This window comes from Polistes dominula, unplaced genomic scaffold (genome assembly GCF_049000335.1).
Source record: "Polistes dominula isolate Pdom_NZ unplaced genomic scaffold, Pdom_raw_medaka contig_27, whole genome shotgun sequence".
NCBI lineage: Eukaryota > Metazoa > Arthropoda > Insecta > Hymenoptera > Vespidae > Polistes > Polistes dominula.
In genome coordinates this window covers 3838193-3860534 of record NW_028300906.1, presented here as the reverse complement: position 1 = coordinate 3860534, position 22342 = coordinate 3838193, and the positions used below count along the sequence as shown (strand labels likewise).

Below are 22342 nucleotides of genomic sequence, written 5' to 3'. Positions count from 1 at the left end.
AGGCAACTTTTTTTTGTTCAAATCCTTGCACGCGCTGTAACGTCTAAGCTTCGACGGTTAGTCTCGTTCGGATATTTCAAGACACATCAATTATGTATAAATAAAAAAAAGAATCGATTATTTGACAGAATTATTTAAATGTTATTTTGTTGTTTTCCATATATACATCATAAAATATATAACTTTTTGAGATTCGTTATTTATCGAAAAAAGAAGGAAGCATTTGTATGTTTAATATTAATGTAAATTTTCTTTTTATCTGTGTTTAGATCGTATTGGATTTCAAATATCATTATAAAACCTAACACAATCTTCTTTCTAATACACGAATGAGTTTATCTTGACTTTAACTGATGCGTAAAGAGTATAGAAATAGTAAAGGAAAGAAAGAGGAATACACTTGAATCAGTCCAAGAGAACATCTTTATTTTCGAAGCAAACAGTAACGAGATCTTATGCGAGCTTGAATTTCTCTTGCTTTTTCCGAAGCACATTTCATGAAATTATCGACAAACAACATCTTTCTTTTAAAAATAGTCGTAGCCATTTTTCTCAAGAAAAATCTTATGAAAGAAGTAACGCAGATAGTTACGATTAAACGTGAAAAATAAAGTTTCTAATAAAAATTTACTTTAATAAGATTTAAGTATCTAATTAGAAAGTCCATTATTTTTTAAAGGATATCGTAGATACGATTAACACAAAACTATATTCTCGTTCAAACTAACCCGAAAATACGACGAACAAATTCACACTTTTATAGGGGAATTTGATTTAAAAGAAAAGCAAAAAGAATATACCACGAAACGTTTACTCTGCAAGTAAAAACGTGAGCTCGTACGCCTTATCGAGGTAGCGCATATACGCCTCATATATCCGACACGTTGTTTACCTTATACGAGACTACACAGTTATTGCTACACAAGCTGCACACGCGCCACCAAGTTTTCCTAAGGCATCCAAAGTCTCGTTGTTGGTTTGTACCTTGCGATCTTGGTGATTGGGGTATTCGGCGGGGGATGCTTACTTTATACGTCACTACTTTCATACAAAGAATAGAAAAAATTGCAATATTCCAGACCAGTCGTGAATATGTTCATCCCAAAAGTTAAGAAACTTTGCATTTGTTTTATATTTCTGTACGTATAATATGGTAACACTGTTTCACCTGAAAAGACTTCAGACACTTTGTATGCAAGCTTTGATAAATTTGTAATCTTTAAACTGTTCTTACATTTATGACATTTATTTATAATAAGATCGCAAGTTAAATAGCTGAAGAGTGATAATAATTGCTTAACTGTACGAAGGGAAATAATCATCCGTATCCTCTGTAAGATCTGTAATGACAATTCAGGAGAGTCTGAGAAAAGACCCTCCCAATCCTGGAAGGGTCCGCCGTGGCTTTTCATTTCCCCCGATGTAATGCCCGTGATAAAGAGACGTTAATGGGAGTAAGTCTACATTCAGCCCTCGCCCTTTGTCTAATAAAACGGCAATCACGCACCGTAATGTTCCTTTCACTTGCATCCGCAAATGCAGGCGCAAGACGAGGACTTTCCCACTTGCCGTCACGTCCTTACCAGGGCTCAAGAACGAATGCTCATTTCTTATTTAAAGCTTCATTCTCCTTTGTCGTTTCGACGCCGGCGTATTTTCCTACTTTTTCCTTCTTTTCTTCGCCACCGTCCTGGACATTTGATGGGACAAAAATGTTTTCCCTAGATAAAAGCTGTCTGAATTTATAAAAAGAAGTAAAGAAGATAGAAGAAATAAAAAAAATAAAAAGAAGAGATTATTTCGATGGTATTTATCATCGACGTTTACGCAATATGACGAAATTTATTAAATCGTAGATAATTATTTGGCAAAATTTTCAAACAAGGAAATAAATAATTTTAAAAAAATATATTTGCATATCTTGTAGATAATTCTTAGATGAGGCACGTGTTATGAAAGAAACAGGAAGACGATGGCGTTGGAACGAAATTCTAGCGCATTCCCGAAGATGTGAAATACCGACAGTATCGTATTTTCGTGGCCTGTACGCGAATGGTATGTCAGAGCAGATCAATACATTCTTGTACGCTTCATCGAATTGACATTGACGCGTGTTACCGGGTGCCGGCACACTCATTCTCTTTCTCACTCACTCACTCACTCACTCACCCACTCACTCACTCACTCACTCACTCTCTGTCTCTTTCTTTCTACCTGACAGGTTCGTGTTTACGCGTTCAACGACGTCCTTCATAATTCCTTAACAATAATGCTGATTGACCTTTCATTTCGAAAGTTGCATTCGCTAGGCAAATTACGTTCTCATTCTTTTCCACTTTCATTCGGTACATGCATGCGAGCTATGAATTTAAATTACCTACGGCATTTCCGATTAAAATTTATATTATTTTCTCAAAAGTTTGTCAATACAAAATATATACTTATTATATTTATTATTTGATAAATTCGGGTTAAATAAAATCGTTCAATGTTCATCCGTAAAAATTATATTGCAAACTTGATACCTAAATATAATACTTCGAATAAGTAATATTGTTGTTATGATGCTAATTATCTACTTGGACAATCAGATAATGAAATAATTTCATTGTGGAAATCGTTGAAGTGAAAAAGTGATTGAAGTAGTAAACGAGACGAGAAGAGAAGAGAGAAAAGAATAAGAAGAAGGTAAAGTGCATCACTTACGAATTGCACTTAGAATCCGTTCGTGCGTTTACCCTCGAGTGTTGTTCTCGCACTTATTTTTTCCCTTTTCCGACACTCCTATGAACTCTCAAAGCCCTCTCTTGTTTTCGAGACACATTTAGGGTGGCACTGGCGCTCTTTATTTTCGCCTGTGAGGGCTCGCCTTTGCCACTGATAACTCTCTTGGGTCCAACGAATAAGGTAAACAGCGGAGTATTCGTGACTACGAAAGAGAAAGAAAGTAAGAGAGAGAGAGAGAGAGAGGGAAGCGGTGCTTAAAAAGAACAATAAAGAAGCGCGAAATAGCTGCAACTGTTTAGACTCCTCGCCTTTTTTATGTTTTACTCCTTCAACGAATCCGAGAACTTCTTTTTCACCGTTGGATACTAATAATTCTTTGAAAAACTACTAGCGAAGCACTCTTCTATCCCCTCCGAACTCGTGCCCTCGCTAAACAAGGGCTGTCGGGTTTTTTTTTCTGAAGATTTTCTATTTTTTTTTTCTTGCTTCGTGTAAAAAAAAAAAGACAAAAAAATTTGCCGAGTACGGTACGAGAAGTTCTTTGAGTTCAAAGTCAATCTCTTCTTTGTAATCATTGTTAAATCTTACTGAATAGAATTATTTCATTTGGTACTCTTAGTTCCTTGAGAAAAAAAAAAGAAGGGAAAATGAAAGAGAAAAAATAAGAGAAGAAAGCTTTATTTGATGACTTTTATATACGCTAAAAGGTAAAGAATAAACATCGATTTACAAGCAGTCAAGAAAAACAGAATGTACGCTTGTTTCGAATAAAATAAAAGGCGATTTAAGGAGATGGAACTTTTTTATCCTATGGTAGACTTTTATTAATTTTAATGATTTCTTTTGATCTTTTGCGCGCGCGTAGGAATTTCATTAAAGTTACATATAACAATTTCTAGAATTATAAAGATGGACTTAATATCTTCTACATTTATCTCTTACCAATTTGCATAATATCACCTGTGGCTTTCTCAGCCAAAAATATATATTACAGACCCGCGAAAAATTCTACGATATATTTCTCAACTTTTTCAAATTTAGTTAGTTACTACCATTACTACCGATAACGAAAGTTTCCCAAAATCATATCGATTTAATAACCCACAAGAAAATGTGATAAATCGTTACGCGTAATAATACTTTTTATTCAGAATATCTGAATGCGTATAAGCTTGGTTTAGTAATGTAAGCTTGGTTGTAAACTTCAATAAAGCTGTAAGTCGGTGAAAGTAAGGGTTAGGGGTGGAAAGAGAAGAAATCGAGAGTAAAAGCGGTGCTTGTACTGATACAAACAACCGTGAGAAAGTATTTACATGTATGAGTGGAAAACAGAAATACGAGAAAAAGAGGCATAGAAGCGAAGAGAAAAGTTTAAAGAGAAGAAGGATGAAGGGGAGGAGACGGGGGAGGAGGAGGAAAGAGAGAGAGATTTGGAGGAGACGATATAGGGAAGAGTCGACGTAAGCGTAGTAAAATCTATCGAATCAGTTTAACGAGTGTACGAGGGTGATAAATCAGTTGTCGTTGTTTTTTCGTCCTACAGGAATGAGAGGGTAAGCAGAGAGGAGAAAGAAGAGGAGCAGAAAGAGGAGGAAGAGGATCGGCAGAGTGCAGTACCGAAGGAGAACGAGGGGGAAAAAGTGGAGATGAAAGTAGGGGAATACGCCACACAATAAAAGCCGTTGCCAGTAGCGAATGGGAGGGCAGATGCATTTTACGAGCTGTAGTGCACCAATGTCACCTTCACCACCGACGACTTTTTTTCTCGTCCCATCTACTATCTCTTCCCTACCCTTTTCCAACCTTTCTCTCTGCTGTTTTTTTCTCTTTACATCTCGAGTTTAGTGCTCTTACGTAAATTTGGACGTACGGGGAGAACGACGGCCGACGAGTTTTGCTTTTAAAATTGCGCCTACGCGTCCAAAACAAATTGATTTTGGTTATTTTCCGATCATGTAACTTGTCGAAGCTTTTACATGGACAATTGATTATTATTGCTATTCCGATACTCTGTATACCGGGTCAGTGCTCGGAGTTTGAATCGATACCATCACTAATTCTATATCCGTCCCTTTCTCTAATCTGAGTTTTGATCAGAGTTCGGCCATCCGTTGGAGCAGATGTAGTTTACTGATTTTTAAATCCTTAGAATTCTGTCCGAGAACAAAGAAACCTTAAAGCTATCAGATAAAACCTTTTGATTCAATATTACATTTATAAAGATAATTGAAAAGCTTTGAAGAAAAATTTAGTTGCATCTATGGATTTTCTTACTTGTTCTAAATGATTTTAAGAATAGGTGAGAAGTTTCCCCTATTATTGAATCTGGCACATATTTTCTTGTCGCACGTTCGCGAGTAAATTTTTCTCCTGAAACTGGTTAACCCTCTTTCAAGGATCTCATAATAAACACCTGTGTCTGGACTGGAAGGAGATAGGACGGTAGTGTAACAGAAGACGATACGCATGTAAATGGCAAACGACGAGGGTCTACGATAGAATCGAAATCGGACCACGTTTCTGTAATATCGAATGCAGACATTTTACGTTCTGTGCGATCTAACCAAAACTTCCTGTGAAAACGTATATTCAGAGAGTAACTGTTACCGGATGCGCGATTAATTTTTATGTTACACCAATTCCATTGCAATTGAACGTATTTTATTCGATTACCGGGTATAGGGAAGAGTAGTGAGCTCGTTACTACACAGTCGGGACACATTTTGTGACTGTCTGTTTTCAAAAACATCGTTCTCTGTCTGTGACAATTGAGCGCCAAGCGCGCGCGATTTTCATTGTGAATTTCATTGCAATTGGCACGCCGACGACTGCGGCGGAGGCTACCAGTGTCTTTGAACCCGTTAATTTCGAGAGGCAGTGTGGTGAAATCGCGACGAATGCCACGCCAATTGAATACGCAGAACCGAAGGAGAAGTGAGATGGATAGATCGCTAGATGAAGAGAGAACGAGAAAGAGAGAGAGAGACAGAGAAAGAGAAAGAGAGAGAGAGAGAGAGAGAGAGAGAGAGAGAGAGTGCTTCGGTTAAATGCACGATTTACGCATCTGGATGGACACGAGTCCCGTCATTGGCTTTATTGCCAGTAAAGGCTATACCGGTGAACGGCTATGGAGTAGCAGGCACCTGTGACGCGTCTGGGAACGCAGTTAAATTGTATGCCATCGTACGAACGCTGCAAATGCGACGGGGGGCTACGAGCACGAGGTTCTTCCCAACTTTTTCCCCAAATAGTAGACTCGTTATACGAGTAGATTCTCCTATAACGTGGTTAATACTTTACGCGTTTTACGAACTATTTTTCTCCTTTAATATGATTTTATTTTTCCTTTTATTTTTTAACTTTTTCTTTTTTTTCCCATTTGTTCTCGAGATGATTTGTAATTACTTCGTGAAAATATATGTATCGATTTTATGTCTATAGTTTGAAAATAAAAAAGGGAACAATTACGAAGGAAAGTAATTAGTAACGTGAAAGACAACAACAAAGTTTTTATATTTCTCGAAATTATCTGTGTGAGTTTATGTAATCAATTTGAGATAGAAAATGATTGTACTAATATACTAGACTAAGGGATTGAGATCAATGGAAACGTTTGAACGAAAGTTTCCTTTCTCCCCTCTCTGTCTCTACGTCTCCCTATGGCTTTGTCAAAAGTTTGCAAGTGAAAGGTTAGTATTTTGAGCATTTAGGTGAATGTAACGTGCGTCTTGTCAATCCTGTGGCACGACGCGTCGTGTATGGGCGTTAGCGTGCACTATCGCTATTCTAAATGCAATATCGGGCTTCATAAAATAGGTGTAAAGCTGTTTGGTCGTCCATTATGTTCGTAGACGGTTGTTGGTAGCAGCTTGTTCTCCACTTTGAACGGGGGTTTAGTTGAGGAAGGCGGTCTTGTCTCAGTGTGTTTGCGTGCACGTGTATGTACGAACGAAAGAGAGAGAGAGAGAGAGAGAGAGAGAGAGAGAGAAAGGGAGAGAAGGAGAAAGAGACTTTTCAGACGGTCAACATTAACAACGGGTTGACTCGAGCACACCCACACAACCATGCTTTTATAGGTTGTAAAGTTATAAACTTTTGTCCGGTTACGCCTCGTAGAAGTATTCCAGTTACCTCGATCATTAAAACGAAAGAGACTAATATTATTAAAGTACTACAATATCCTGTTACATAATTAGACGTGGAGCCGCAAGGATACCATCGACATTTTTTTATTATTATTTCTTCTATACGACTTGGTCCACTTGTTATCGTAGTTTCAATCAGTTATTTGTAAAAAATTGTCTTACAGGGTCATTCAAAAAATAATTGTACTTTGATCATCGTAGTGGTTAGGTTCTTTTGATTATGTTTTTTAATACATCGTTAGATTATTTATAACATTTACATTGTATTTAAGAGAATATTGAAAAGAATTTAAATCCTATAAGCGATATTTCACATTTATTTTATCGATACATATTGAGTGTAATAAAAGAATTGTGAAATATCGAATGAAAGTATTATAACTTAAGAATTAATGATAAGAAAAAACATAGTCGCATGATATATAACATTTACTGGTTCACTTGAAATGTTTCATCTTCATTTTGATCGCTGACAGTTAACTCGAAAATAAAGGCGACCGAGTAATACCGTAAGAAGGAGCGATGAGTAAAAGAAGGTATAGGAAAAAAAGAAGTAAGGTAGGAGGAAGGAAGGAAGGAAGGAAGGAAGGAAGGAAGGAAGGAAGGAAGGAAGGAAAGAAGGAAAAGAGAAAGAAAGCTGAGGAGAGGCATCGATAAATCAATGGAATATGGTAATGCAGCAATTTCAATAATTTAAATATGTATGAAGGAAAATGGAACAATCTGGAAGGCAGGAATCTGCTTGAGTGTGGCACATTGAATCGCGTCTAATGAGACGCCTGCCTTGCGTCCTACAGAAGGGAATAGTCCTGTTATCGTTCAGCACCGATCTTCCACCAACACCCTTCTCGCCATCCCTTCTTTTCTCCTCCTTCACCGCCCCCTTCTGCTCCTACTCTTTCCCACGTTTTCTTTCTTCTTGAAAATCTTTCGTTTTGCTTATGTCAGATAGAGGGAAAGGTGGTAGTATAAATAAAACAAATTCCTAGCATCTCCCAACTCTTCTTCTTCTTCTTCTTCTTTTTACACCCTACGACTTATTCTCTTTTTTTGCCGTCAAATCGTACGGGGAACGTACGGGGAACGTCGTGAAAAGCGCGTAACGTGCCTCGTTATTCCGCACTCTTGCCGCGGTGAACGAAACGACGTTCGAGGTTTGACTGCAGCGTTATATCGACAGAAGAGAGAGGGTAGGAAGAGACGTCACCCGGATATCTGTCAGGAATTGGTTTTCCCGCTGGTGGATAGACTCAAGGATGGCGAGGCTGAACAGAGAGCGTATTCAAAAGACACGATTATAGATAGCAGAAAGGGGGTGGAAGAGAGGACCGACAAGAGTGGAGTTACGAACAAACTTCAATCCGAATCTACAAAAACGTTATGCCACGAAGGGAATCTTTCCCTAGCATACGCAAAAGAGCGCTACCATTTTCTGCCTTTTTCCTTGCTCGTTTCTCTCCTTATCGTGTACTACCTCTTTTAACATTTTTCCTTTTATAAGTTCATCGATAAACGATGATTTTATATCTCTTGCAAATGTTGCAACCTTTAGCGTACGGGGTTTAGTATTTCTCTGCATCGACGTTGAATGACATTCGATATGACATTATTAAGAAAAGATTTTTCTTATTTTACTCATCGTTGAATAACATATGTTTCCTTTAAAGCGTGAAACTTGTTCATCTATGAAATAAGGTAGATTTACATACTTTTATCAAGTATTTTAAGAATAGTTAAAAGCATCTTGTGGAATTTCTGAATGAACTAGTTATTTCGTGAATTAGGAGAATTATACATTTTAAAGGTAACACTCCTGTGATTCGCTTCTACGTATTAACGCAAAAATCACAAAGTCTCACTTTCAAATCATTAGTAGAAAAAAGAATATATACAGATATATTAGTCATGGTCGAGAAAAGATCGATTTTAATTTCTATGAGGTTACAATGGATCCGACGACCAGGTTGCGGTTCACCATCCTCACGTATTCCTCATCCCTTTTGACTTTTCTATCTCGTACATACTCCCGGATGTATATGAAATGTGTCGCATGGCATCCATAAAAATGGTGCAAGCTCAAAATGGATGGGTATTGAATTTTATGAAAATTAAAACCGATTCCGTCGACAGGGCTGCTTCGATATTTCTCTCTCTCACGCACATTCTCTCTCTCTCTCTCTCTCTCCCTTTCCCATGAAAGTATGAACTCGTATCGCGAACGCCGGGAACGTGGAATCACAAATTCGATGGCCGCAATGTAGTTAAAAAATAACAGCAGTTAATTCAACGCAATGGCGGAATTCGATTACAAAGATATCGATTCCCCTCTCCAGTACATATATCGTTTTACTCTCAAATTACGACGGAAACGCGAAACAATGAAATAGAAACGTTTAGAGCATCCTTTTCCATGTCGCATTTATATGAATATAGAGACGACTACATATTTTGCTTAAACGAAACGTAACGTTGAATCATAAAACGTAATATTTTAATCAACGTCGAGGTTAAATATTCCCCTGGATGACTATCGTTTTCCATCGTTTTTAACGGCAGCACGTTTCGACCTGGGCAGTTGTTGAAAATTTACTTTCATAGTGATTTTCTCAAGGATCTCTAATCGCATAAAGGTAGAGAAAGATAGAAAAAGAAAGAAAGATATTAGTACGGTGTAGTACATTTGTTGTATATGTAGAATTGTACATATGTACTTGTGCGTGTATGTGTGTGAGTGTATGCATCTAAATGGGAACATGTGTAGTTATATGCGTGTAAGAGTGAGAGAGCTCCTATCATACAAACTAACGGTACACTATTCGCTCGGAGTCCGGTTGCGCACGTGCTTTGTCCCTTCATGCAATTATTTACAGGTCACGTATTTAAAAGGACGCCTCGAGAGTGTGTCGCCATTGCGCTCAAGATAGAGAGGTAGCAGGCATACACGAGAGATACGTTTCTCTCCGTCAAGCGTCCTTCGTGAGTTTTCCCCGCGGCTGCGGCTTTGCCTTTAATTGCAAACGTGATTGGTCCCAGCCGTGCATTTCATCCCTGCGGTTGATTTTGTCCGGAATGAGGATGTATCTCTGAATGTGCCTCCGGGCAACTTCGCGTGAAATTATTCGATAAGTTCTAGGAGCAACTATGGATTAGAAAGCTTCCGAATTACACGTTAAATCTATTGAACAAAATTTCTTACAGGGACAAATCATTTTTCTTAGAATTATTCGCGCGTGCACGTGTAAGATTGAAAAAGCAAAGGAAAGGAAAGAAAAGGGAATGGAAGGGAAGGGAAGAATGAAAAAGGAAAAACAATTAGACGCGGTAGAAATCGCGAGAAGATAACGGTGGGTGAAAGAAGAAAGGAAGGAAACGAATTCGACGTAAATGGGATCTAGTTTAAATTAGCATTCCCAGCAAGATTCTTCTGTGTTCTTCTACTGGGTTCTCTTGCAAGCGAACGCGCGTCATTCTTTTCGCCTATCTGAAACTAATTTGAGGCCGTCCAAGACGAGGAGTGCGGAGTATCCGGGGAGGGGGGTTTAAGTAATTTAAACGTAGCGTGGTGCAATTAGAAGGAAGCTTTGGTGCTCCAGGGCATTTGAGGAGGGGGTGATTTAGGGATACTATCTTCTGGCGAAGAATAAGAGAGAGAGAGAGAGAGAGAGAGAGAGAGAGGGTTAACTGTAATGTGTATAAGACGTACAGAGAGAAAGAGAGGGAAGAAGAGAAGGAAGAAAAGGCACGGTGGAAAAGGAAGATGGTAGAAAGGAGAATGAGATACCAGACAGGTAACTTCTGCTAAGTTGGCTCACACCTACCCTACTAAGGGAAGAGTAACACAGGAAGAGAAGAGGAGCAAAGGGTCTTGAAATATACGTGCAAGGATGCAAAATTTATGCGTAGCCACACCTGGTTAGTGCTTACATGCGAAATAGTCTCATAAATTTCCATACGAGCAGCCAAACCAGCCTTTAAATCCTAGCGGTGCCGAAAGCCAGAATATTGGTTAACGTCCTCTCTCCTCTCTTTCTCTCTTTCTCTTTCTCTCTCTCTACATATACATCCTCCATCCATTCCCTCTATCTGGCTTTTCCCGATTTTTTATTTGAGCCTGGAGGTCAATGCCAAAATAAAAAAAATCTGAAACACTGAGCAGATTTTCGACTTTTTCAAGCACGTGAACGAATCGATACACGTACTGTATCACATTTATGTATATTATTTCGTTTTTTAATAATTAACTATAATTGACAAACATCTAAGAACAAATATAATTATTTGATATACATGATATGTTGTACTTTAAAAAAAATACTTTTAAATTTATGATCATCAGATTTTTCTTGAAAGTATAACATTCTCGTTACTACAAAGACTGTTACGTATAAGATCGGTAGTTTTCCTGTGTACCGCTAGAAACTTAATCTTCCTTACTTCGAACTTGTTATGCATGACTATCTAAAGAAAAGCAGGAAGATTGAAATATGAGACGGGGCTCCAGTGAAAGGAAGATACGAGTTTTCCACTAATCACTTCTTCTTTGTACGTAGGGTATATAGGTGCATGGATCCTTCATCTTTTAAAGGATGATTATAAGAGACTCACGAAAAAGGGATGGTGGTTGTCGTGCTATCGCATTAAAAAAGTCAAGCGAAAAGAGATCAGAGCAACAAAACATGCAGTGAGTTCTGGCTTCGACATGGGAATCTGTCGATCGCTGTCAACCTACGAGAGGGGTTGCTGTAGAAGAGAGAGAGAGATATATATATAGGGTGGTGTGATTGTGCGGTCAGCACCAGCAATCAATGGCTCTGCATACGGCACGCACGGAATCCGATAACATTGCTTTCCCTTCCCCCCATTTTACTTTTCTTTCAATCCCTCTGAGCACCCAACTCCGTCCGATTCCTCTTATCCAGAGAAGACATGACACGTTCGAATTTTGTCCATGAAGAATAGAAAGAAGGAGAGGCACTAACCCAATTAGCTTACACCTCAACAATAATAAGTACCCTAATATAAAACGATCGAAATCTTTCTTGATTATAACAAATATCATCTATGTTCAGCCAAAAAAGAGATTATTTTTGGTATCCTAATTCCATATCTCATCCACGTGGACATTATATCCGAATTAATAAGATGGAATCGTTGCTATTAGCGAAGATGCAGTGAATCTTGTAATTAACGCTGTAATTTCAGTGACTTGTGAAGTTCACCCAAACACTACTTCACGTCAGTTCGCTTCGTTATTCCAACGAATATGGTAACGACTAATTACTCTTTCGTACTTCTTCCCCCACCATTACTCTCACCTCTCGCCAGCATACTTCCCTAACATACACACTAGTGGTACATTATCTCTTCGCACATTTCTCTGCTATTTTCTCTCCCTTTCATTTCTCTCTTTCTCTCTTTCTCTTTCTCTTTGCTACTTCTTTCTATTATCCTTACGAGAACACGTCAGTCAAGGAGTAACTCATTAAACTTTCGTTCTTCACTCAAGAACACAGTCGACTGTCTTTACTTAGGTACTTTTCGTGGATGATGCGAACAACAGAATATATACCATAAAAAAATGTATCAAACGGTTCCTTAGTTTAACATCTAATTAATTCGAAAGCATCTTTTCTAGAATTTTTTAGAATTCTATTGTTTGAAAAGAACAAGAGAGAAAAAAAGGAAGAGAAAGAGAGAGAGAGAAAGAGAGTAAGTACAAGCTCTCTCGTATCTTCAAAAGAAGCTGTTTTAGCTGCTGAATTAATAAATTGCTTATGAATTTCCTTCCAGCTGTGATCAAAGTCCTCATATACTTATTATACTTGGTCCCCTTTCACAAAACTTTGTCTTTCTTCCATACAACTACTTTTAGAGATATGTAAAATGTCGTTATTGTCGGCAGTAGTTTGCTGTGGGGTATAGAATGAAATCGGAAAAGGGAGATCGAGAGAGGTAATATTGGTAGTATCAATGTCCACCACCAGCAAGTATCACAATTGAGGCTAGCTAGCTAGCTAGCTAGTACTGCCATTGAGAGGAGGTAAAGGAAGAGGTGGAGAGGAACAGCAGTAGGGTTGTTCCGAGCGTAGAGAGATTCACTTTATTGGAGAGTGTTGCCATCGACAGCCTCGCCCTGTTGGTTGTAGGTAGGTAGGTAGGTAGATAGCTAGGTAGGTAGGTAGGTAGTTAGGTAGATAGCTAGGTAGGTAGGTAGGTAGGTAGGTAGGTAGGCAGGTAGGTAGGTAGGTAGGTATACCCTCTCGCGCGGTCCGTTACATTTTCTCTGTTATCGTTGTAGGGGCTCAGAACTAAGCCGTGCGAACAATGGCAGACCCCCATAGCGGATGGCGAGAGAAAGTAAAAATTAACGAGAATTCAAGCTCGGCCGGAGCCATTGAAAAATTGCCCGGCGTGGTCGCGCGGACCTAGCTGTGAGCTACGAAGGAGGAGGTGGCCGCGTAACTACGAGCCGGCCGAGCCCTTTTAGACTTGTCGACGGCCACATTTTTTTCCCTCTTTTTTCTTCTTTTTTTTTTTCCTCGTTTTACCTGCCTTCCTTCCCTTTACTCTTACCTAATATTCGCGTTTTTAACTCGACTTGCTTTATTTTGCAGCACAAATGACGAAACGCTGTGACAACTTCGTTGCGATACCGTCGACTCTATACAGAAAGAGAAAAGAAGAATAAAACGATATAAAATAAAATCTCAAGAGATGAAAATACGAAACCGTCTTCTTGCGTATATTGATTAATGAAGGTATCGGTCTCGTTGCGAGAAAAGAGTCCACAACATCGTTCATCATCGACGTACGTACCAACCTACTACACACCTAACGCTAAATTCTTCGTCTACACCGAGAAAGCGAACCAATAGAACATAACTGGAGATTATTGCGCGAAGAGAAAATGATCGATGAATTCTAGGACGTTGGAAAAGTTCTTACGATTTTTCCACCAGCCAAGATCGCCGAACGAAAATGAACATTAATTGCTTCGCTCATGGAATAACATTCGCAGATAAACTTCTTTAAATTTTCTTTTGAAAATGGATATTTGAAATAATCAGTGATAAGCAATTTTTATTCTACTTTTTGTATTTTCTTTAATTTCAATGTGAAATCGGTCGTAAAAAGATCAGAAGAGGAAATGTAGTTCTTATTTTCTTTTCCTTTATCTTTTTCTTTTTATCAAAAGAGAAGGAAATAAGTTGTTGAAGAAGTGGGGTAGAGGGACTTGTTTGGTGGTTCGTAACTCGAAGGGTAAGCCTGTCCGTAGGACTACTAGCACGTCCTCCCTTGGGAATCCCGCGTATCTGCTTCACGGCACGAGCAAACACGTTGAGATGAAGGAAGTCTGGCTTCCATTTCGCAAGACGCGCCGCAGTGAAGCGAAGTAAATATTGATACAGATCGAACATCTAATCGTTCCGGCCGCCAGTTTACCGACATACAATCCATACATATTCGCGAGGGGTGTTATGGGACTATCATCCTATATACGTTTTACATGTATACGTTTCATTAACAGGTACATCACTTTCTAAAGCAAGAAAAAGAATATATTTAAAGAAACAACAATTTGTTCGTAACTCGTGATCCGTCTACTCTTCAAATATATGAGTGATTTGCAATGAATTTCAAAGAAAGAGACAAAACATTAAGCTTATTAAATGCGTATTACCTATGCATAACGATAATCGTCAATAGTATCGTTTTGTTTTTTTTTGTCAGATTTACTTGAAATCCGTATTCCCGATTAAACGAAAAAAAGAACCCATGCGTACGAATGATTTCGATATAAAGACTTATTTTTCATTCTAAAGGGCTATTGAATTCAGTCAAAGACAAAAAGGGAGGAGAAACGCACGCGCGTATCTCGCGGATCGTAGAAAAAGAGAGAACAAACTACACTTTAACGCGCGTAACGTTTTTAATAGGGGATGCTCTTTTTATCATCATACACACGTTAGACACAAAGAAACGAAAAAAGAAAAGAGGTGAAAAGGGAAAGAGAGAGAGAGAGGGAAAGAGAGAGAGAGAGAGAGAGAAGGAGGAAGGGTGGAGGAAGGGTGGAGGAAGGAAGGGTAGGAAAGGGAAAAGCTTTGTGACCCAATCGACGAGGTGGCGGAGCGGAGCAGCTCGCAGCCTCTGGACGTAGCCAATGCCCTCTTGCCAATTAGTGTCGTTATTAAATTTTTTACCATCGATTCCATTAAATCCGTAGCCACGCACCGGAGCGTGCTTAATCTTCTTGTCCATCGTCCTCCATATATATATTTAGTATTGCTATACGTAAGTACGTTTTATCGTGTATTTAAAAGTTCTTGCTGTTCGATAAATTTAAAAAATAAGAAAGAAAGTGGAAGCTTGGGAAAAGAGAAAGAAAATAATAGAACATTTTCGGCAAAAGAACAAGTTATTTTCCTGCGATAGTTTAATTAAAAGAAAGAACTTGCATAAAGCAAGCGATGTTATTGTATCGTAAAATCGAAATGTCACTCAAACCGCATTGGTACGCTTATTTAACCGATTTTTAATTTACCAAGGTAAAACTTAGAATATGCGAGCAATAAAAAGTGTTTACATGTAATTAATAATAAAAAATTCGCTCCGATAATAAGAAAAATATCGATTGGCAAGCTGCAATTTTTATTACAAATTTTTATTACAAACGGTCTGACCTTGTTAGACAAATTATCTTCTAATTCAAAGAGACGTGACTTATAAAATAGACGAGTGTTTACAAAACGACTTAGTAATGTTCGAACAGTGATCGAGGCAACACCAGTTGCGATTCTTTGGGAGAAAATATTATGCAATTGTTATAATAATCTTAAAAAAGTAAGTACACGTATATGTGACATTCCAATTAAATATACTACACGCATACATAATTATCTCATTAATCATATAGTTTATGCATATGCATATACACGGTATATTTGAAATATTATTCCAAATTTACAATTTGAAGTTTACCATAGCTTTATATAATTTCATGTGCATAGATACAGAGTGTTCTAAAAGATTGGAATAGAATTGATACTACGTATTACTAAAGTCAAATAGATGAACAAAAAGTTCATATAAACTTGTGTCAAGCATAAAAGACTTAGAGTGCAAAGAATTAATATAAAATATTTGTATAAAGATTGAAATTAATAGGATCAAAATCTGTCATTGCAATGGATAGTTATAAATCAGCATAGAAACTACCATCGTAGCTTATATTTATTAATTACCATACATTTAAACAATCGCATGTTTGTTTGAAAAGTGTAATAGTGTTGAATCAGTAGGTAGAATTAAAATACTAATTCAATTCCATAATAAATGTAGAAATATTTAATCGTATGCAAGTTCATCTTATTCCTGGATCCTTTACGTTAAACACAAACGTACATACTTTTTCCCAGATAGGTTTTAACGAGGCAGAAAATTGTTGGGTTCTTTTAAAAAATCTATCTTTTCCCTTTGAGCACATGGAATAGCTTACGAAGGCATAACTTCGGCCATTCCTTCCGTTTATCCCACTCCTATCCTACTAGCGGACCACCCCTTAAATATTCTCTGCAGGATCCGTTACATGGCATTCTTCCTTTTCCCATCCCTGTTTCCTTTTTTCCGCGCAAATCTCGTAATGTACGCATGATCGGGCAACTCTGTCAGCGAGATACCGCGTGTGGCAGAAGGCCGATGGCCGTGTCTCTCCCTCCCTCTCTCTCTCTCTCTCTCTCATTCTCTCTCTTGCTCTCTTTCTCTTCCTGGTACGTGCGCACATTGCCAGAAATGCTTCACTTCAGGGACTCGAGGGAAATCATGTATGAAGTTCCTCTGTTCCACTTCCTCCTCCTCTCCCGTTCCGTTTCGACCCTCTCTTCGGCGGTAGGTTCTCTTGCCGGAAATTCCGTTCCACGACGTACAATTCGACAGACCGATGAAAAGGCATAGTCCAAAGTGAGAGAGAGAGAGAGAAAGAGAGAGAGAGAGAGAGAGAGAGAGAGAGAGAGAAAGCGAACGAAAGACTAGGGAGGAGGAAGTGATGGAGGTGGAGGTACAGAGCGTACAAACAATCGAGTGAAAACGAATCGCAGAAGGTAGACGAGACGGATTCGTTTTCTCTTCTAACTCTTTGTCCGTTCTCCACGGTCTTTTGCAGCTGGTTTTATCGACCATTAACTAATTGCGTATTCGGGAACGTTCTCGAGCAAAGTGTATCTCTCCTGTTGTGAGAAAAGTTCAAAAACACAGTTTGTGACATAACAGGAAAGTAAAAAAAAAAGGAGAGAGAAAGAGAAATAAGAAACAATGAATTTAACTTCAGTTCCACCCTTAAATAAACGAACATCAGGAAATTATCTACGACGACGGGAAAAATATTAGTAAATTTGGGAATGATAGAAAAAAGGAAGAAAGAAAGGAAGGAAATCACAATGATTATAATTATCACTAATATTTCTACAACGGACTGCTTACGTTCAGTGACTTTTTTTCTTGCATTACTCGCTACTGAGAGCACCCGTTGTCCATTAGCAAAGCTGTTAATGGACAAGCTTTTCGGTTCGGATTACCGGGGAGAAATTTGCTGTTTTTTTATTTTGTTCGTTTATGTCTATTAATTTTTATTATTCTTAACATGTAAATTATAGAAGAAAATCCGAGAAATATTCAATGTTACAACACTTGTAACGAGTAGATACAGTGCGTCGTAGGATATTGCAAAAATTTGAATACATTCCGCATGAAGTTTTATTTAAAATATATCATATATCAAACAACAATTTTTAAAGAATAAACAATTAAAATTGGCACAAATTAGAAATATGTAAATTGGTAAAAAATATTGAAGAAAAGGGGGGGGGGGGAGAAAATTTATTGCCGTCATGCGTGCATATGTTTGTAGAGAGTGATCATCGCTAGGTCGAATGATCATCTTTCATTGTTATCGCTAATGGAAGAACTTCTGCAGGAGGCAGGGCATTCGTTCTCTCAGACCTGCTTTTTCGTAAGGAACAAGTAAAGGTTGGAAAGGAGTCTTTCGTAAAAGAAACTAAGAAAGAAAAAGAGTAGAAAAGAGAGGGAGGGAATAGAAGCAGCACAATAGAAGGAAGACTCGACACTTTGAAAGAAGAAAGACAGAGGCAGAGATAGAGATAGAGAGAAAGAGAGAGAATCAATGTACGTCTTGCCGGAAACACGACTTTTCCTGAAGTTCGAATCAAAAGATGTGGACTTCTTCGGTAGCTCTTATCCAGGCCACATTTTAAAGCTTAAAACTTTAACCGATGTACTCCGTTATCCTACTCCATCTAAAGGACTATCCTGAATCTCGTTGAAATTTTTTATTTTTCCTGGACGTCATTTTCTACCTATTTCTCAAGAGTATTCTCTACTGTGCAGTAACATAGCAACGATTGCAATACCTAACACATTTTTATATAGAATAAGAAAATAAAATAAAATATTATTATTCGAAAGATCCTTTGCTAACCACTTGTAAGCTTATTTTTGTTAGATCTTGTAAATATCAATTGAAGTTGCAACTCGGGTTGAAATAATATAACGGTAGTAGCAGCTAATAATTTTATCAAAACAAAGACTGTACTTTAAGTCACTTTGTACTATGCACGTAAACATATTAGAAGCAAGGCAGTGTTGTTACTACACTTGAAGCGCAGCTTAACCTGATTTCTACAACCTACGAGCAATCTTCCTTCTTGATCCTCTTTCTTCCATCATCAACTCGTTCCTTAATTTCTCTTCCTCTTATCTTATTTTTCATTTTATATAAGCGGTAGTAATAAAATTTGCTCGTATACTTTGGTATCGTGATCTTGTTCTCTCTCTCTCTCTCTCTCTTTCCTCTAAACAAATGACGCCCAGAATATCGTACTAATTAACAAAATTAGTTTAATTGAATACGCGTTCCGTTTCTAAGCTTCTTGGCCAGTACAAAGTTCCGTTTCGAATAGAAAATCGTATCTCAGCAGCTTGATATTTTCCTTCGTCTATTACGATCGCAAAATCTATTCAAGCATGACATCGTCTCTGTTGGTCCCCTGAATACGCCCACACTTAAATCCGATTTAACGGATAAATCTTGTACCATTCGCATGAAAAGAGAGAGAGAGAGAGAGAAGAGAAAGAGAGATCGTTTCTACTCGCATCACAGGATATCAACTTTTCTGGTCTTCCAGCATCAAAGACTCAACGCGATGATCCTCGAATCGCCTTCGAATTAGGTAGCCGATCCGTCCAGGACTTCAGTGGGATCAGATTAGATGGCTGTGTAAACATAGCCGGATGGTAAGCGTCGCGTAGTGGTAAAGGGAACTTACTCAGAAATCGTAAATGCATGCGAAAGGATAAGGAGTAAAGCCGATACGACGTTTTACCACTTTTATCATGTCGCTGTATCATACAGAAGCTTACTATGATATATAACACGTAGATACGCATACCTATCTGTATATCCTACAAACGCTTTTCAACCACCAAACGATAACGTAAGATCTTCAAGAACTATGTAAGATTTACGCGCGTTTTCAGATGATAATATAAAATCCGATCGATAAATCGTTTAATATTATAAAAGGTTTGCTGTAATATTTCCGAGACTTTAGCTTAACGTCAAATTAAATCAATAGAAGAAGGAGATATTTGTAGAAGAAAAGAAAATGATATACTGTAAAAAGATGAATAATATTCTAAACGTTTGTGGGATTAAATTATCAATCGGAATTTGATAGTTTTGCGAAAAGATCCTTTGACACGGTTACTACTATTTTAATCGTCAAAGATGGGGACACAAATTCTATTTGAAGAGACAAATTTCTTCATTTATCTTATTAACGTTAGCAAAGGAAAAAGCGAGCGTGAACATGGAAGTAAGTCTTTGGTGATGGTGGTGATGATAGTAGTAGTAGGCGATGGTGCAAAAGGCTAGATTCCTGAGACCGAGAAAGCCGAGCAATATCGAGCATCCTTAAATGAATCTTCGAGCTTCCCTGTGAACGTCCATACGGATTAACTATAGCGTCGTGTATAGTGCTCTCTACGGTTTCGAGGATAAGGGGCAATGCAAGGGACTGTGCAAAGGGGTTGGAGCACGGATAGGGTACTCAAGATGCTAGGCCACGTCGAGCCCCTTCATATAGCTTCTATAATCAACTGCATACCGCAGTGTTACAAGCGCCCGTGACGCCATACTCGTCTATAGCATTTGAATGCTCTATGCCATCACCTTATATATATATATATACTATATATATATAATAGGTATATAGATATACGTATATACATATTCCGACATTACCTTGTAAAGTAGCTACATGTTGTTCGATTCATGATTTTTATCACAAGTAACTTATAACAGACATCAAAATTATCTTTCCAATAATTATTTTTTTATCTAACATATGTTAGTCATTATTATTTTAAAAGAGTTTTTAAAAAGAGTTAAATTGATGATTTTTTTAACAAACAACATGAGTAATGAAGTACACGCGTGATAGGAAACGTATGAAATTATTTTATTTTTCAGCTCATATGTTAATTGTTCATTTAATCATCATGTTATATTGATTAAAAGTTAAAAGTACACGCGTATCGGACTGATAAGATTGAATTCGGATCACAAAATGAAAAGTTTTTTCCATTTACGTAATATTTATCTCTATCATATTGTTGAAAGTTATAAATCATGCAAGGATATCCATTTCAATTATATCGATCAATTTTATAATACACATTTGACGATGGTGTCAATGCGTATAACACGCATTTGCATTTACATACCTATTAAATTCTATCCGTTGAACGATCAGTTGTTGTTCACACGTAGCTTGAACGTTTAACTGTTCGACTCTGGGTTAGCACGAAAGTTCCTAGCTCGTTAGACTAAAACTTTGACAAAGTTGTTTCATATGTTTGAAACATTATTAATTAAATTCATTATTATTAAAGGTTCTTTTCTTTTTAAGAATTAATCTGCGAAAAAAATAGCAATTTTTAGACCCAACGAAGCGATCAATATTATTCTTAAGGAAAAGAATAATAATTTTGATCGATTGTTATAAAGGTTCGTGTGACGTGAGCTACAATTCGTAATAATGAAAGAGCAGGGTTAGCTTCGTAGATTTATTTAGGATCAATGCCAACAATTCAGCTGGTTCGCGGACCGGAAAAAAAGATGGCGGTGCATCCGGCGGAACCACGCGCGCCAATATTTGGATGTAGTTTTTACAAGCAACCGAACGATGGAGTGTTTGCATCCCGTGTTTGCCCGTTCTGCGTAATTGGATTTCTGCTTTGCACATATCGATATCTACGTTTTTGGTATTTATAAACGAACGAATATTTGATCTGCAAGCTGTACACTTTTAAAATCATTAATAGTATATATTGTAAAATGCGTCGAAATTAATCAATGAAACATTGAAAATTATTTTATATATGAGAAACATTTTGAAAAGAAAATAAGTATTATAACGAAACGCACGCACAAAATATTTCAATTTTATGCTTTGACTTTTGTTTATTAAAATTATAGAACAAATCTTTCCTTTTATTAGAAGAAAAACTCTTTTTCATTAATAGTTTCCACGGTAATATCTGTTTCCCTAGGGACAAAAAGTGAAGGTTCGTTTTAGAGAGAAGCGTAAAGTGTTTCAACCAAAAAGCAAGCGTGACAGGAGAATTTTCCGAGAAACTTCATGTCAATCGGTATTAATACTTCTCGCTCGACGGTAACAGCTTCAAAGAGCAATCGTTACTTTCAATGTTCATACAAAAGGTTCGACCTCTCTTTTCCTCTTACTCCTTTTGCCTGTATCTATACGCTTGCTTGCGATAAAAGCAACGAGAAAAGACCAAGTAAGAGGGACAACGGGTGTTGGATAAAGCAAGGATGGGATAGAGGGTTAAGGGGGTGGACAAGGAAACGATGAAGAACGAAAGAAAGAAAGCAAGCAAGCGTACAGGAATATAGTCGTGATAGAAACTGACCTATTTTATTATAAATCTGATTCCCAATATTACATTTCGTTTATCATAAAGTAATAATTAATTGGCATGCTCGATGCCAAGTGTACTGGCGAGCACTTTATTGAAAACTTTCGTATTGAGTTGCCGGAAAGATGAGATTCTCTTTCCCGAGTCGTTCTATTCTCATCTCTTTCCCTTTATTCATTTTATTCACTTCTGTCTCTCTTTCTCTTACTTATGTATTATCTCTTCTTTCTCTTTGGCCCTTTTTCTTTTTTTTTTTTTTTGTTGTTACAGTTCTCTTTTCATTATATCGAGTTCGATCACGGAACGAAGTATTGAGATGCGTTTGAGGTTTCACCGTGAAAATTGCGTGGGATAAAACTAACGGTAATGATGAAACTTCGGCTTTATTACGACTCGATCGTTATTTAAAGGAGAACGGGAAAGAGGGAGAAAGAAGGATATAAAACAAGACTAGGGGA

At 37.6% G+C, this 22342-nt stretch overlaps 1 long non-coding RNA gene across 2 annotated transcripts in view; it reads left to right on the top strand.

Moving 5' to 3' along the window:
* Nucleotides 1-18343, top strand: part of LOC149033412 (uncharacterized) — a 31380-nt gene extending 13037 nt beyond the window's left edge. For both annotated transcript variants that reach the window (XR_016178939.1, XR_016178938.1), the window contains one exon: nucleotides 13487-18343. This is a non-coding gene — a long non-coding RNA (uncharacterized LOC149033412). The remainder of the gene's footprint in view (nucleotides 1-13486) is intronic.
* Nucleotides 18344-22342: the final 3999 nt, after the last annotated feature.